Source organism: Scyliorhinus canicula, chromosome 1 (genome assembly GCF_902713615.1).
Source record: "Scyliorhinus canicula chromosome 1, sScyCan1.1, whole genome shotgun sequence".
Lineage (NCBI taxonomy): Eukaryota > Metazoa > Chordata > Chondrichthyes > Carcharhiniformes > Scyliorhinidae > Scyliorhinus > Scyliorhinus canicula.
In genome coordinates, this window is record NC_052146.1 from 48,340,988 (window position 1) to 48,356,633 (window position 15,646).

The 15,646-nt window shown below is 47.8% G+C and overlaps 2 long non-coding RNA genes across 3 annotated transcripts in view; one reads left to right on the forward strand and one right to left on the reverse strand.

Annotated features, from left to right (window-relative positions):
- LOC119962377 overlaps positions 1-15,646 on the forward strand; it is a 58,514-nt gene that overhangs the window by 26,877 nt on the left and 15,991 nt on the right. For both annotated transcript variants that reach the window (XR_005459855.1, XR_005459853.1), the window contains one exon: positions 12,755-12,877. This is a non-coding gene — a long non-coding RNA (uncharacterized LOC119962377). The remainder of the gene's footprint in view (positions 1-12,754; positions 12,878-15,646) is intronic.
- Positions 1-15,646, reverse strand: part of LOC119962387 — a 38,369-nt gene that overhangs the window by 4,619 nt on the left and 18,104 nt on the right. The window contains exon 2 of the long non-coding RNA XR_005459856.1: positions 13,563-13,743. This is a non-coding gene — a long non-coding RNA (uncharacterized LOC119962387). The remainder of the gene's footprint in view (positions 1-13,562; positions 13,744-15,646) is intronic.

Here is a 15,646-nt window from a genome sequence, read left to right on the forward strand (position 1 = left end):
TGCCAGCCCTAGCAGGAGACTCACTTGATGGTGAAGGACCAGGTGAGACTTCAAAAGGGTTAGTCAGGTGTTTCACTCTGGAGTTTGACGGAAGGGCTCGAGGTGGTAGCGGTAATGGTCAGCAAAGAGTTACTTCAGCTAGAGAAGGTGGTGGCAGATTCAGGGGGTTAGATATGTGATTGTGACAGGGGCCACTGGAGGGGAAGGTTAGGGCGCTGTTACATGTATACGGCCCAAATTGGGACGATGTGGGATTCGCATAGGTTGTGTTTGGGGCCAATTTTCACCACAGTTGTAAGTGCATTAAGACGTTAGGATTATCCGTGCTTCTTTTCCTGTTTCATGGCCACTTAGCAAATTTGGCAGGGGCAATAAGGAGCTGACGGAGTGTGGGTCGTATAGGCCCATATCACTTCTGAATGTGGACCGCAAAAGTATTGGCGAAGGTACTGGTGGGTAGGCTGGAGGAGTGCCTCCCGAAGGTGATAGGTGAAGATCAGACGGGGTTCGTGAGAGGGAAGAAGCTCTTTTCAAATGTTAGAAGGGTATTGAACGTTGTTATGGCACCGGCAAGGGGGAGGGGGGCGGGAGGAAACAGAGGTGATTGTGGCATTGGACGTGGAGAAGGCATTTGACCGGGTAGAATGGGGGTACTTGATTGCAGTTCTGGAGTGGTTTAGGATTGGACCAAGATTTGTGAACTGGGTAAAGTTACTATATAAGGCGCCGAGGGAGAGTGTCCGCACAAACAACATCAGCTCGAGATACTTTTCTCTCCACCGTGGCACTAGGCAGGAATGTCCTATGTCCCCCCTTGCTGTTTGCACTCGCGATTGAGCCGTTGTGCCATCGCATTAAGAAGTTCGGGGGTATGGAAAGGGAATAGTGCGAGGCGGGATACAGCATAGGGTGTCCTGATATGCCGATGACTTGCTGTTATATGTGTCGGAACAGAGTGTGTCGATAGGGGGAATATTGGAGCTGCTTAGAGTGTTTGGGTCTTTCTCGGGTACAAACTAAATCTAGACAAGTGAGTATTTTGTGATGTCTCGGCTGGGGGTGGGAGCAGGGGTGTGGGAGCTGCATTCTGTAGGGCAGGGACTCACATTAGGTACCTGGGGGTGCACGTTGCCTGGGAGTGGGGGGGGGCTGTGGCTCCGCAGATACACCATTTCTAGTTTGGTGAGGAGAGTGAAAGCTGATCTGGCAAGGTAGGATGGTCTCCCTCTGTCACTGGCAGGTCAGGTACAGGCGGTTAAAATGAACGTGTTTATTTTTCAATGCTGCCGATTTTCCTGCCAAAGGCTTTTTTTTCCCCAGAGAGATTGAGGGAAGGATTACATCGTTCATATGGGGAGGAAGTTGGCCAGAGTTAGAAGAGTGCACTACAGAGGGGAAAGCATGGCGGGGGTTTGGGTCTTCCGAACCTTACTACTAGGTGTGCGAATGTGGAGAAGGTGCGGAGCTGGGTCAGAGGGGGTTGATTCCCAGTGGGTCAGTTTGGAGAAGTTTGTGCAGGGGTTCGGGATTGAAAGCACGAGCAACAGCGACGCTCCTGATAGCCTGGGGAAATACTCAGGGAGTCTGGTAATAATAGTTCATTCAGGATTTGGAGGCAGTTTCGTCAACACTTCGGGTTGGCGGCAAGGTCAAGGGAAATGCGATTTTGGGGAACCACAGGATTTGAGCCAGGGAAGTGGGATGGCAATTTCAGAAATGGAGGAGAAGGGCTTAAGACACTAAGGGATTTGTTTCTTAGGGGCGGTTTTGCAGGATTGAAGGAGCTGGAAGCGAAGTATGGTGCTGTGAGCAGGGGAAATGTTCAGATACATACAGGTTCGAGATTTTGCCAGAAAGGAGATACAGAGCTTCCCAGTGGAGCCGGCCTCCACATTGCTGGAGGAGGTGCTGACTACAGGGGGACTGGAGAAGGGGGTAGAGTCAGCGGTTTACGGGGTTATTTTGGAGGACAAGAGGGCACCACTGGAAGGGATCAAAGCAAGTGGGAGGAAGAGTTGGGAGAGGATATGGAGGAGGGGTTCTGGTGTGAGGTGTTCCGGAGAGTGAGTGCATCCACCTTGTGCACGAGGTTGGGGCTGATACAGCTAAAGCTGATATACAGAGCACATCTCTGAGATGTGCCGATTCTTTGAAGGAGTAGAAGATGCGTGGTGAACGTTGCGGGGATCCCCGCTAATCACGGTCATATGTTTAGGTCCTGTCCAAAACTAGAGGATTCCCTCCTTGTGATCCTCACAATACAATTGTGAAGGATCACCTATGCACGTTGCTTCGAGTGCTTCTGGGTGCCTTCTTTGTGTTCCCTGACATCGGCAAGTTCCTGGGCGTCTATTCTGTCCTTGACTATGGGAAGAAAAATTTTTTACCTGACATTTCTACTTGGCGCTATGTCAAAGGGGACATGCATTACCAAAACCGGGAACCTCTACCTATCACAACTATTATCCTTATCCTTACTTTAAACATTTTATTACAGTCTAAACCTTATTCATTCATACCACATTACATAACACTTCCTGACTCGGCAGTCGAGTTCAGGACAATATAATACATGGGTATCTTTTATTCACATAGTGCTTTATTCATCAAGGGGCAAGGGGGATTGATGAAACCGAAAAATAGGGGATCGAACTCCATAGACGGTTGAGGGGCAGGAACGGGAGGCTCTCCTTTTCCACTTCCTCAACCTGAGGGTCTGTACGATTATGCAGAGGATTGCGATCACTAGCAGTGATTCAATCACGTATGACATGGAGTACCATGTCATAAATTTTGTGCACCAGGTCTGAACTTCACTGATCAGAGCTGAGCACGGGGGAGTTGGTGTGAGGGAAACATTGACGGCGGGGTTGTGGGGGAAACGTGACTCGCTTCCACACATACAAATATAACATTTAACAGTAATAGGTAGGCTTCCATCATGGTCTTCTCTTCGTTCTCTTCCTCTTCCCCGTATGGTCGATCCTTGCTGTGAACCCTCTTTCGTCCTTCGAAGCTATGGATCAAGCACAGTATCTGTCAATACAAGTTTAATACCGTACTTGTTATGTATCTGTCCTCTAATTCCAATTGACCCATTAAATGACTGGCCAAGTCACACCCTGTGACTCCCCTCATTTTTTTTTCAAAGCGAATTTTAGGAACAGAATACACCTAACAACTTTCCTCCTGCGAGCCGTCTCGCAGGCTTTGCTAATACCTTTACCATCCGAATGTTCCTGGATGTAAATAGCATGTGGTGGCCCTAAGGGCTACCTAAAAAAAATGAAAACAAATTGGAAATAAAAGGTCGAATGGTTGCGTATGGGCCGCTATGGGTAAGATTTGTATGGGATCCCCGGGTAAGGCGTGCTGTGCCATACCCGAGCCTGGCTGAACAAACGGGTTCTCAGACAGGGCGGGTCCTCAGTGCCGTTTGTCCACTGCCTGAGTAACCTGGAGTAACGGGCAAGAATGTGTTTACCGTGGGTTTGCAGCCTCTATTCACCGAATAGAGGGGCACCTAAAAACAAGGGAGGAGCCAGAGCTCCTTTTGAAAGTTGAGCTGGGCTTCAGATATTGTAGCCGATAAGGTGAGCTGGTCACAATCTTTTCAGCTGAAAAGATCTGTAAGCAAACCCTTAACATATTAACAAGGAAACCACTCACAACTCACAAACAAACATACGTGCAGGTTCCATCAGAAAGGATATCGCTTCCCTCAAGCGGCTCCTATTTTACATCATCTGGACACCTCACTTTTTCTCTGCCCTGTGAACAGGGTCACAAAGGGGTTGCCATATCGGATTCAGACACCGTGTCGTCCTGCTCTCCCGATCCCACACCCTTGTGTGATCAGGCATGAAATTTTTGAATTATGTGACCGGGGTCCTTTCGTCGTTGCGGACAAGTCGTACGAATTGTCCCTGTGCCAAAGTAGTGGGTCTGAACTGAATGGGTATTGTCGGGGTAGTCGGGGTCGGGTGGTGGGTCTGGGTTTTTAATATAAGTGACTTCCATGGGGTCACTGGAGTCGGGGTCATAGTCGCTGCAGTGTGGGCTGTAGTGTTGTGTGCTGTGCTGTCCTCAGAGTCAGTGTCTGTATCGCTGTCTCTGCTGCGGCAGCTTGTGGGCGTTTCGGGCGTGGTCTGTCGTGGTCAGTGGGGCGGGGTGGCGAGTCCGATGAAGAACTGGTCTGTGAGGGGGATGGTGGAAACGTGTCTCTAGTGGGCGGGGCGAGGTGTTCTGCTGCCTAGCAGGACATGGTGTGCATGGTTAGACTGTGTTCCATATGCCTTTAGCTGGTTAATATGGAACCACGCTGTCTTTCCGTTGGGGTATTTTATCCTGTAAACTAGGGGCTATTTGTCCGAAATTGAATACGGGCCGGAATATTTTGGTGCAAAAAACTGCTGGGGTTATATACAGATAGCATTACCTGTTGCCCAACCTGGAATTCTGTGGGGTGTACGTTTCTTATTAAAGCATGCCGCTGTTTCCCTAGTTGAACTGCGGCTGCGATCTGTGCAGACCTCACAGTCTCAACCAGGTCTTTAACAGCTTTCCATGGGTGAGGCCGTCACTTCGGGGCTAGTCATGTCCAGTCCTAAAAGGAATTCTGTACCTTTCTAGGGCGTCCGTCATGAGTGTGTGTGGTGTGTATCCTGTGGAAGTTGAACTGTATTTCTGATAAACATGAGTGCAAATGGAGCACTGAATCCCATGTTGAGTTGTTCTCTTGACCATTTTTCTAGTGTGGATTTTAGGGTCCGATTCATGCGCTCTACAATCCCGCTGGACTGTGGGTGATACGCAATATGAAAGTTTTGTTTGATGCCGAATATGGTCAGGACGTTCTTCATGACATCCTGTGAAGTGAGATCCCTGGTCCGAATCTATACTTCTGGGTAAACCCCATCTCGTGAAGATGTGGTTGGTCAGGATCTTTGCAGCTGTCTTAGCTGTATTCGTTCTTGAGGGGAATGCCTCTACCCATTTGGTAAAGGTATCGATTACCACCAGAACGTATTTATAGCTATTCCTACAAGGGGGCAATGGTCCTATAAGTCGATCTGGAGGTTTGTCCAGGGGCCATTAACTGGTTGAGTATGCCGAAGCTGTGCCTTTTTAGATACCTCCCGGGTTATTCTGGGCGCAAATAAGGCAATTCTCGATGTAGTGGGTTACATCGGTCCTTAGGTTAGGCCACCAACAGAGCTGCCTGAGGTGCCTCGTGGTCGTGTCGATTCCTTGATGTCCATGCCCGTCATGGAACAAGGCAATCATTTGATTGCGGTCCTGCTGCGGGACGACATAAAGCTGGTCCTTGATGATCACACCCTCATGTGTGGTCAGTGCGTGTCTAAATTGGTCAAACTGAGGCACAAAGTTGCCTTTAAAAATCTCCTGAGATCCTCATCCTGCTTCTGTGCGCAGCTAAAATCCTTGATATCGGTGCTGGAGACTTGAAACTGCGCTCACAGGGGCGCTAGCTGGTGCGCTAGCTGGGGGTGTCCACAAGTGTCCTCGCCTGGAACCTGCCTTAGCCAGTGCGTCGGCTTTTACATTCCCAGGGGGGGATGACCTATGGTGGCTTCTAACTTTTATAATGCCGAAGGTTCTGTCCTTCGCTTTATCTATAAAATGTGGCGGAGTAAAGGGGCTGATGGAAGGGGTTTCCCATCTTGCGGAGACAAAAACCTCATGTCCTCCACAGGGGTCAAAAAATCTGTCAAACTGTTGCAGACATATAGACTGTCCGAATATATGTCCACGCGGGCTGGGGAAGAATACGGGGTGGTCCACTATGTACGCTATGGCCGCGAGCTCTGCTGCCTGCGCGCCTAAGTGACCTGGCAATTTTAAAGCTATTTCTTCGAGAGCGCGACCCTGCGCGTACCTCGACATAGATCCGCATCCCGTGATACGCTCACCTTCTAAAACCGTGGATGAACCGGCCACGTATAGCCTGAGTGGGCCCACGTGGTCTGTGTGTTGGGGGCTTTGGTCTTGGGTTCCCTATCTGTCCTGAGGGGTGTCTTCGCTATGAAGGGTCCTGTGTTGTGCAGGGGTGCTACAATTTCACAATCATGGGGCTGTCCTGGTATTGGAGGTTGTCGGCTAAAAATGTGTGTGTGCGGGTCCGTTTTAACCGTAATGTCGCGTCCTAGTAAAAGTAAACGTCCACCTAGCTGCCCTAATCTGGCTAACTGAACCGTCCTTCAGTCGACCGTCTAGGAGTAACTGTGTGGGGGGTGTGCTCGGTCAAAATAGTGATGGGTTGAGTCCGGTGATGTAGGAGAAGTATTGCACTGCCCAGAAAACTGCTAGGAGGTGCCATCTCGCAGGCTGAAAATCCTGTTCTACTGGGTCTATAGAGTCGGGAGGCATAAGCCACTGTCTTAGCTGCTCGTGCCGTTCCGGAAGTAACACGGCCGAGAGGGTCAGATCTGGTGCTCGCTACCTCTATTGCATAGGGGGAAAGGTGGTCTGGAACTTGCAGCATGGGTGCTGCGCTAAGGGCTTTCTTTAACTCCTCCACAGCCTCTGTATGCTGCGGAAGCCATTCCCAGGGGGCTCCTTTCTTAAGGGAGTCTGAGAGTGGGGGCTGCCTTTGTCGCGAATCCGTCGATGTGGTTCCGACAATAACCAACCAGTCCTAAGAACGACCGAGGGAGTGAAACATTCTGGGGAAGGGTGCAATTTGACAATCGAATCAATTCTTTTGAATTCGATCTCGCGTTTGCCGTGTGTGATGACTGCACCCAAATACACACTTTATTTTCCAAAATCTGGGCCTTTCCTGGGGTTAACTTTACATCCATTGAGGGTTAAAAGTTCCAGGAGCTCGCCAGAGCGTAATGTGCTCTGCCTTTGTGTCTGTCTGCAGATAGTAGGTCCGTCCACATACTGTACCAGACATTCGGGCGGGAAAAATTTTTCTAAACCATTCGCCAGCTGTCGTGGAATGGAGGGGAATTGTGAATACCTTGTGGAAGGCATGTCCACGGTATACTGTTGTGTTTTGAAGGTGAAGGCAATTTGTACTGGCACGCCTTTGCCATGGATTGACAAGAAGCCGTTGCTAATGTCCAATACCGTGAAATATTTGGAGTTTGAGTCCCTGTTTGAGCATGGTCTCGGGACTTGTTGCTAACCGTGGGGGCTACTGCTGGGGTTACTTTATTGAGCTCCCGATAATCGATGGTCAGAGCGCCATGATCCGTCGGGCTTTCTCACTGGCCAAATAGGAGCATTATTTGTGGAGGCTACGGTTCTAAGTACACCTTGCTCCAATAAGCTACCTATCACTTTCTCTATTTCTCCCTCTGCTTCTAGGGGAAATCTGTAACTGTTTCTGTGGTCTGGGTCAGGTCCGGTAACGTGAAGTTGTCAGTCATTCTGCCACAGTCGTGCCGGTGACTGGCAAATGCTGTCCTGTGTTTGTGTAGATACTGCCTTTACTTGTCTGTCCGTGTGTAGTGTGGTCAGGTCAAATGAATAGTCTCCCTACTGCGCTAATTCGATTGGGCGTACTCTGCTACTGTGAGAGTAGCGGGTGCTCTGTCTGATCTCGCCATTCGCCAGACACAGTGGTTAACTGGGTCGAACGACAGGCTATGGGCATTCATAAATCTATCCCCAGGATGTGTTTCTGTCCGGGGAAGATTTACTAGAACGACGGGGTGTTTGGTGGAAATGTTCCCTGCTGGATTGCTACGGGTGCTGTAATGTGTTCCCTGCTGAGCGAGTGTCCTGTGAAACCGCTAAGTGTGATGGTGGAGGTGGTCGGGCCACGTGTCTGCCTGTGCCGTGGTGGTGGAATTAATCGTGGTGCGGGACCCTCCTGTGTCCCAAAGTAACTCTATGGCTTCCCTCTAACCTTAGCTGTGACTACCAGTCTTCCGGATTGATCCCAAAGAGTGTCACAGACCCAAGTTGGGGGGAGCCCGAACACCGCAGTCCGTCCCGTCCACATTGGTCTGTCCTGACTGTATCCCTATACTATGGATTGGTTTGGCTTTATTCCTACTCAGAGTGCCTGTCTGCTGGCCTCTCTGTGATCTCTGGGGTGCATTGCATTCCTTAGCCCAATGTCCTAACTGGCCACAGTTGTAGCATGCCTGCGACTTCTGTGGAGGGCTGTTCTTTCCTTCATTCACCCATGCGGGTTTTGGTGCGCTCTCACTGCCTGAATGTCCGCTGCAGCCTGAGCTTCTTCTGGGGACTTCACTTTGCCTCTGCCCTGAACTGATTGCTCCCAAGCGCGGGACAATCTTTTCAGGACCCACTTCTCATTATGGGCCTCTTCTGAGGGGTCATAACTGTTGCAAGCACTCTGTCCTGCATCTGTGGCATGGGAAATTATGGTGCGCGTCCATTTAACCATGTTTTCACGGTTCAAATGGGCTCTATTTAAATCGCCGAAAAACTGCGTTAAAATGGATCCACAGCCTTCCTGCAAATGCTGTAGGGTGCTCGTGTTTCTTCTGTCGGCACTTGTTTAAGTCCTTCGACTGGGTCACCTCGGTTATACCCTATGGCATCTAAAATGAGGTGTGCATTTCCTCTAGGGTGCCTCCGCCAACGTTCTGTGGGTCCGGGGAGGGCTGCTACTACCGATTGGTCTAAGCTCAGAACCGTGAGCTTAACCTGCTCTCTCTCGTCCAGGCCGTACATGGTTGCCTGTTGCTTTACTTTTGCGAAAAACGTGGTGGGGTCGCGGTGGGGAGAAACGGAGTGATCTTCTCACACGCGTCCCTGAGTTGGGTTACAGTTAAGGGGTGGTGTAGGTGATATCGGGTGCGCCTTCTGTGGTCGCTTTCCTCTGGGGTGGTGACTGGATTCATTGGTGCAGGTAACTATCTGCTCTGTGGGGGGTTGGGGTGCTTGTCTTTTCTGCTGCGCTGCTGGCGCACATGTTCCCTGAACATAACGCTGCGCTGTCTCGCTTAATTCCTTCCAGTCTGGGGGCATTCTCCTCATCTAACTGCGTTCCAAAGGTGCTTTGGAACCCATTTTGCACTGAAGCAGCGATTGGAGCTCCGCAATCTGCTTCCTGCATTTTGCATGGTCTACTGTACTCTGTCTTTGTTCTGTGGTGGCAGCATGGAGTGCTCTTAAAGCTGCCTTTAGGTCAGAGCATTGCCTCTGCAAAGCCTCTACCTGCTTCTCTGATTCTTCTCTTATCAGGACGGCACGTTGCACGTCCTGATAGGCCTTTTCGTACTGGGCCTGGGAACTGCTGAGATGGGCTAGACAAGACTGATGTGCCCTCTTGGCATCATCCACCTCTCTACCTTTCTCTGCCAACTTCCCTCTAAGTTCCATATTCTCTTTCTCGATGTCCCTGACATCCACTTTACTCATCCGATTTCTCTCTTCTAGTTCTGCCCGGAGCGTCTGAACGACCTCCTCTGTGCCTCGCAATTGTGCCAAACAGGACACGATTGCCATTGGCTTGCGTGCTTTACTAAGGTTTTTCTTATGAATTTGAGAGAGTTTCTCCCACCAAGTATGTCCTATACTTCCGGGACCTGTCTCCTCATTCATACAGAACTCTTTCCAAAGGGGCCATCCCTTTCCTTGCAGATACTTGCGGAGTTCCAGCTCCCACACGGGACACTGACCTACTCGGCTACTGCTGGTCGCTGCGACCACAAACCGTTCTGGATTCATGAGGCGTTCCATTGCCTGCATGGCCATTTTCTCTGACTCACTTTAATTTGGAACAGGGGGTGTTGAGGTTATGTCTCACGAAACGGGTAAGGCTTACGCTATGTTTCGTTCACAAAACTCCCGAAAGTTTGTTGCAACAAAAATGCTTTCAGATTTTCCTTACAACCCTGTTAGTACGCATGCACTAAACACACTTCCGAATTACGTTTATTCGTTTGAACACCTTGAATACTTGTGATTTCTTTCCTTTTTCTTTACTTGGATTTCGGATTCAAATTTCAGGGGTCCTCGACGGAGTGGGGGGTGCCACTTGTAACCGCGTCCCGTCAGGAAGTCGCCACTAAATGTTGCACGTTTTACTTGAGTGTATTACGCGTTTATTGGAGTGTATTAACACGCCTCCGTTTAAAGTCCGTGTGCTTAACACTACTACAGCTCTGTGTATGTATTTTCAGCTCGGAGTCGCCAGGTGCCGTATTTAGACACCTCACAAGTATTTCAAGGTCAGGTTCAAAGTAATAAAACTATACACCGATTAGTAAGTTCAAACGATTGATATTTATTATACAAATATAATAAATACGCATGCATACGCTAAAGACTAATATTTATTTCTACTATTAAACGACTAAATACTTATCTAAGTAGGAACCAGCAAGGTCAGGGGACAAGGCCTTTGTTCCTTTCTGGACTGCACCTTCTGTTCTCTAATAGTCGGATAATGTATAAGCAATGCCGGGTTCACGTAGCGAGCGTCGTTTTGGCACTTACTGAACGATGGCTGGTGCTCAACGGCTGGTGATGGAAGACAGGATCTGGAGGCTGGAGTCGGAGTCAGAACAGCAAGCCGGAGCAACAACAACAGCGAGGCCGGAGCAAAACAGCAACGGAGCCGGAGCACAACAGACCTGGGCCGGAGTCAACAGACAGAACCATGTGCGGGGTCTACCTTTATAGGTCCCCCAATGTCCGTGCCTTTTCGGGGCGGGCCTCTACCTGCCATGTATCGATTGGGTCATTTCCCAATCGATATCTTACAAATCCCCCAATCTGAGGGTCTCTTCTCGATGGGTGGGGCGGTCTCTAGGGTCTTTTGTGATGGATACTTCTGGTGCCGTTTCGTCTGGGGCGCCCACTCAAAGTATCCATTCAAACCCAAATGTTGCTATTGTGTGGGCCCAGATCTGGATCGCCTCATTACTATGCAAAGCGTTTTGCTATTTACACCTTTGGTTGAGATCTTGCACCTGGCCATAAACTAGTTTTGATACGTGCAGATGCTAATTAGCCTTTGCAAACTGCTTGTCTTGGCTAAGACTGTTTTCCCCTCCCTACAGCCTTAGCAGTTCTCCATTTTGTTAGCCCAGTGTCCATCTTAGGTGGCTACAAACCCCCCCCCCCCCCCCCCCCCCCCCCCCGCCGGCAATGTTCACACACATCTTCTACTCCTTCAAAGAATCGGCTCATCCTCGCCCTCATGAGGTGTGCTCTGTATACCACCTTCAGCTATATCAGCCCCAACCTCGCGCACAAGGTGGAGGCATTCACTCTCCGGAGCACCTCACACCAGAACCCCCTCCTCCATATCCTCTCCCAACTCTTCCTCCCACTTTGCTTTGATCCCTTCCAGTGGTGCCCTCTCCTCCTCCAAAATAGCTCCGTAGACCGCTGACACAACCCCCTTCCCCAGTCCCCCTGTCGTCAGCACCTCCTCCAGCAATGTGGAGGCCGGCTCCTCTGGAAAGTTCTGTATCACCTTTCTAGCAAAACCTCGAACCTGCATATATCTAAACATTTCCACTTGCTCCAACTTCACTTCCAGCTCCTTCAATCCTGCAAACCGACCCCTAAGAAACAAATCCTTTAGTGTCTTAATCCCCTTCTCCTTCCATTTCCAAAAATTTCCATCCCACCTCCCTGGCACAAATCTGTGGTTCTCGCGAATCGGCATTTCCCTTGACCAAGCCCCCAACCCGAAGTGTTGGCGGAACTGCCTCCAAATTTTCAATGAAGCTATTATTCCCGGACGTCCAGTTGTGATTTTTGATAGATTTCAAACTCCTGTGAGACATTGTGCTAGCCTTGTACAAAATTGTCATATATGCTTTTTCTGCTGACATGCCCAAATGTGACCACCTCATCATTTACTCTTTTATGTTGATATTGATACACAGAAAAAAAGTATTCTGCTCGTGGATGGAAGAAAATGAAAGGAGCACTTTTTAAAAAAAAAAAAGTATTTTTAATAAGGCATTTACGATTTTACCAATTTTACCAATATATCAAAAGAGCAAGATGAACAACACACGCCAAACCAACATCAGAACCCAGCCAACATAGTGCATTCTGCCCATGACAGGAGAAGAGTGCTAAATGTGATGGAAATTGTGATTGTAAGGAGGAGCCAAGAAGTATTATGTGACATTTTGGCCTCTTCATTGATTTTGATATATTCAATGATGGAAATTGAGGTTTGAATAGGGTAAATAAAGCGAGCTAAGCAGTGTGGGGACGTAGCTCAGTGGGCAGAGTGCAAGCTTTGTCTGCTTGAGGGCCCGGATTCAAGCCCCAGAGTCCCCATGTCAATTTTGTACTTTTAAAAAATCCAACTACCCAGCCGCATTTTACCGTTTCATTGATGGAACAATCGTCTGTAACATTGCATGTTTTATATTTATCTCCAAGCTCCCAATTCCATCAATTGCAATGGATAAATATATCAAGAAATGTTTTCTGATGTCACTCTGATGGTCAGAATGTTTCAAGCCAAGGCAATTTTAGCACAATATACCACGTTCAATATCCGTTGAAGAGCAGCAGCATCATCCTCTGCGTTAAACGATCCACCTGCTGTGGACCACACTCAGCAATAGGGATTCGTGTTCTTTTGAGATGACAGTCAGTTTGTTCCTGTTCCCCAACAATGAACTGGGCCTGGCTGCTAATGGTGGGCAAATGGGGAATACTTCTGGGAGGTTGCTGGGTTTGAGGAGGCTCCAGGGAGAGGGATGGGTCTGATTGGGATCGATGAGAAAAGGACAACGGTAATTTTAATACTGAGCATAAATTCTTCCAGGAGAAAACTGCCCAACACTTGGAATGGAATTCTGGACACGGATTAAAACTAAAATCTTTTTGAGGAAGATGACAAACAAGAAGTGATTCACGGTATTGGGCCGTTCAAGTTTGAAGAATGCAGGTGAGTTGAGTTTCGGCGTTTGGAACGATGTTGTGATGTAGAGGATGAGAAGCCTCAGAAGAGAAAGACCAAGCCTGAATCGAGAGCAGACTTGGAGCAACTGCTGTAGAATGATGGAATGGTTCCAGCTCTAGAATGGTGCTTGTTGCGCAGAGAAAGAGTGTGAAATGTGATTGAGAAAAGACATCCCGACTGTAAGGAAAAGCGGTGAATGTAGCAAGTGGTGTCTTGTGACATTTTGTATTGTTGACTGCTGGTGAAATATTGAACAATAAAAAGGCGGCGAAAATGTGTGCGGCTGATGTAATAAATACAATTCTGACGTGGTGATGAGTCAATGATGAGCTCAAAGCGTTGAAGCTTTTTAATGAGGTTTGAATAGGGTAAATAATGAGGGAGCTAGGGAGGTGGGGATTAGGTCAGTGTCAGAGTAGATGTTTGGCACACATAAGGCCCCGGGTTCTATTCCCGTGTCCCCACCCGAATTTTATTTTTTTAATGTCCAAAAACGCATAAAATACATTGACATCCATTCATGAATTGTTTGAAACTCTTTGCTGCCAAGTTCAGCTAGTAAATATGTTGTGATGTAGAGGATGAGAAGCCTCAGAAGAGAAAGACCAAGCCTGAATCCAGAGCAGACTTGGAGCAACTGCTGTAGAATGATGGAAATGGAAACTCAAACCTAAGCCGCACAAATACCATCTTAATTAGAGGAACTTTAAGCACACATTGAAAGTTATCATCTGTGGCAATATTCCGAATTATGAGCTCCTATCCAACTCTGACCTAATTCGAAGTGAAACTGAACTGCGCGATAACTGTGCACTTGAAGAAAGTAGCCACGAAGACAAGAACGAGTCAATCTGGTTCTGAAAGTGGCAATCACAAGCTGGAGCGCATCAACATCAGTTCGACATATTCACGCGGATGTTGTTTCAAACCATGAGACTAACCATCGGAATAACTTTAACCACATTAAATTACTTTCCAAACAATAGTTGCCACTTTAGGGCGCAAACATCGAAACCTTTCCAAGCATCCAATCCGTCAGGATTCTGGCACATAGATTTGGCGCCAAATTAGAGACGAACCTGTTACCAACGAACAGTAATTTTTGATCGCCCAAAATACTGTCATAATACAGTATCACTTTCTTTCTGTCTGGATCTTTGTTATCAATAAATAATGGACCTAGTTGCAGCTGCTGTGATCACATTTATTTATATACATTGTGTGTATATAAATAAACGGATTGCTGGATAAATCCAAGTGTGGCACAGGCTTTCTGGTGCTGTCACGAGCCTTCAACACAGTCTGGATTAAAGATGCTGAATCGCAGCAGGATCGTCCTCTGCTTTAAATATTCCACCTGCTGTGGACCACATTCAGCAATAAGCGGATTCGTGGGATCAGTGTCAGTTTGTCCCAGTTCCCCAACAATGAATTGTCTCCGTGCCATCCCTCGACAAGCGACATGCCACCCATACGGACACGTAGAAAGAGGTGACTGCAATGTCCAAAACGCTGGCAACGCATACAACCCCATTCAACTAAGAGTCCAACTTCAACAGGCTCCTAAACAACAGGGAGGAAATGGAAACTCAAACCTAAGCCGCACAAATACCATCTTAATTAGAGGAACTTTAAGCACACATTGAAAGTTATCATCTGTGGCAATATTCCGAATTATGAGCTCCTATCCAACTCTGACCTAATTCGAAGTGAAACTGAACTGCGCGATAACTGTGCACTTGAAGAAAGTAGCCACGAAGACAAGAACGAGTCAATCTGGTTCTGAAAGTGGCAATCACAAGCTGGAGCGCATCAACATCAGTACTTTGGTCATCAGCGATGTCTGTGTGTTCTGTGACCGAGTACTGAGCAGTGATATGAACCAGCCGCACTCAACTTACATTCTCATTACATTGAACCAGCCGCACTCAACTTACATTCTCATTACATTGTACTAAACGTAAAATAGCCCCATTCCTAGTTGGCTTATGCTCCAAAAACACGTCACTTACATACTCCAGGAATTCATCCTCCATAGCATTAGTGCTAATTGGGTTTACCCAGTCGTTATGTGAATAATTAAAGTTGCCCATTATTATTATGCAGCATTACTATGGCACCATCCACCCCTCGGTCCCATAAGCCCTTTTGGACCCATGAACTTAACCGTCAACAATGGAACTCCAACTCTAATGATGGATGGAAATTGAATGAAGTTCAAAGTCGTTACATTACACCCAATGCAAAAGATCTCTGGTGTTCAACATACATGAAACTCCTGGGAATGTTAAACCACATTTACACACAATGTGACAGATGCAGATAATGGCTGCACAAACGGAAAATTAAAAACTCCCCAGTCTTCAACTGTAGACACACAAAATAGACCATGGACCATAAAGCGACGCAATGTCTGATGCATAAAGAGGAAGGAGGCGTAACAGCAATGCACTCTGCTGATTACTTGGCTTAACTAGCCAATATAAAATTATACTCTGACAAAGAGTTATCCAGATTCGAAACGTTGGCTATTTCTCTCTCCACAGATGCTTTCAGACCTGAGATTTTCCAACATTTTCTGTCTTTGCTTCAGATTCCAGCATCCGCAATAATTTGCTTTTAAGAAAATATACCTGTTGCTCTATATCAATAAGAAGTCTCACAACACCAGGTTAAAGTCCAACAGGTTTGTTTCAAACACTAGCTTTCGGAGCATTGCTCCTTCCTCAGGTGCATAAAGAGATATGTTCCAGA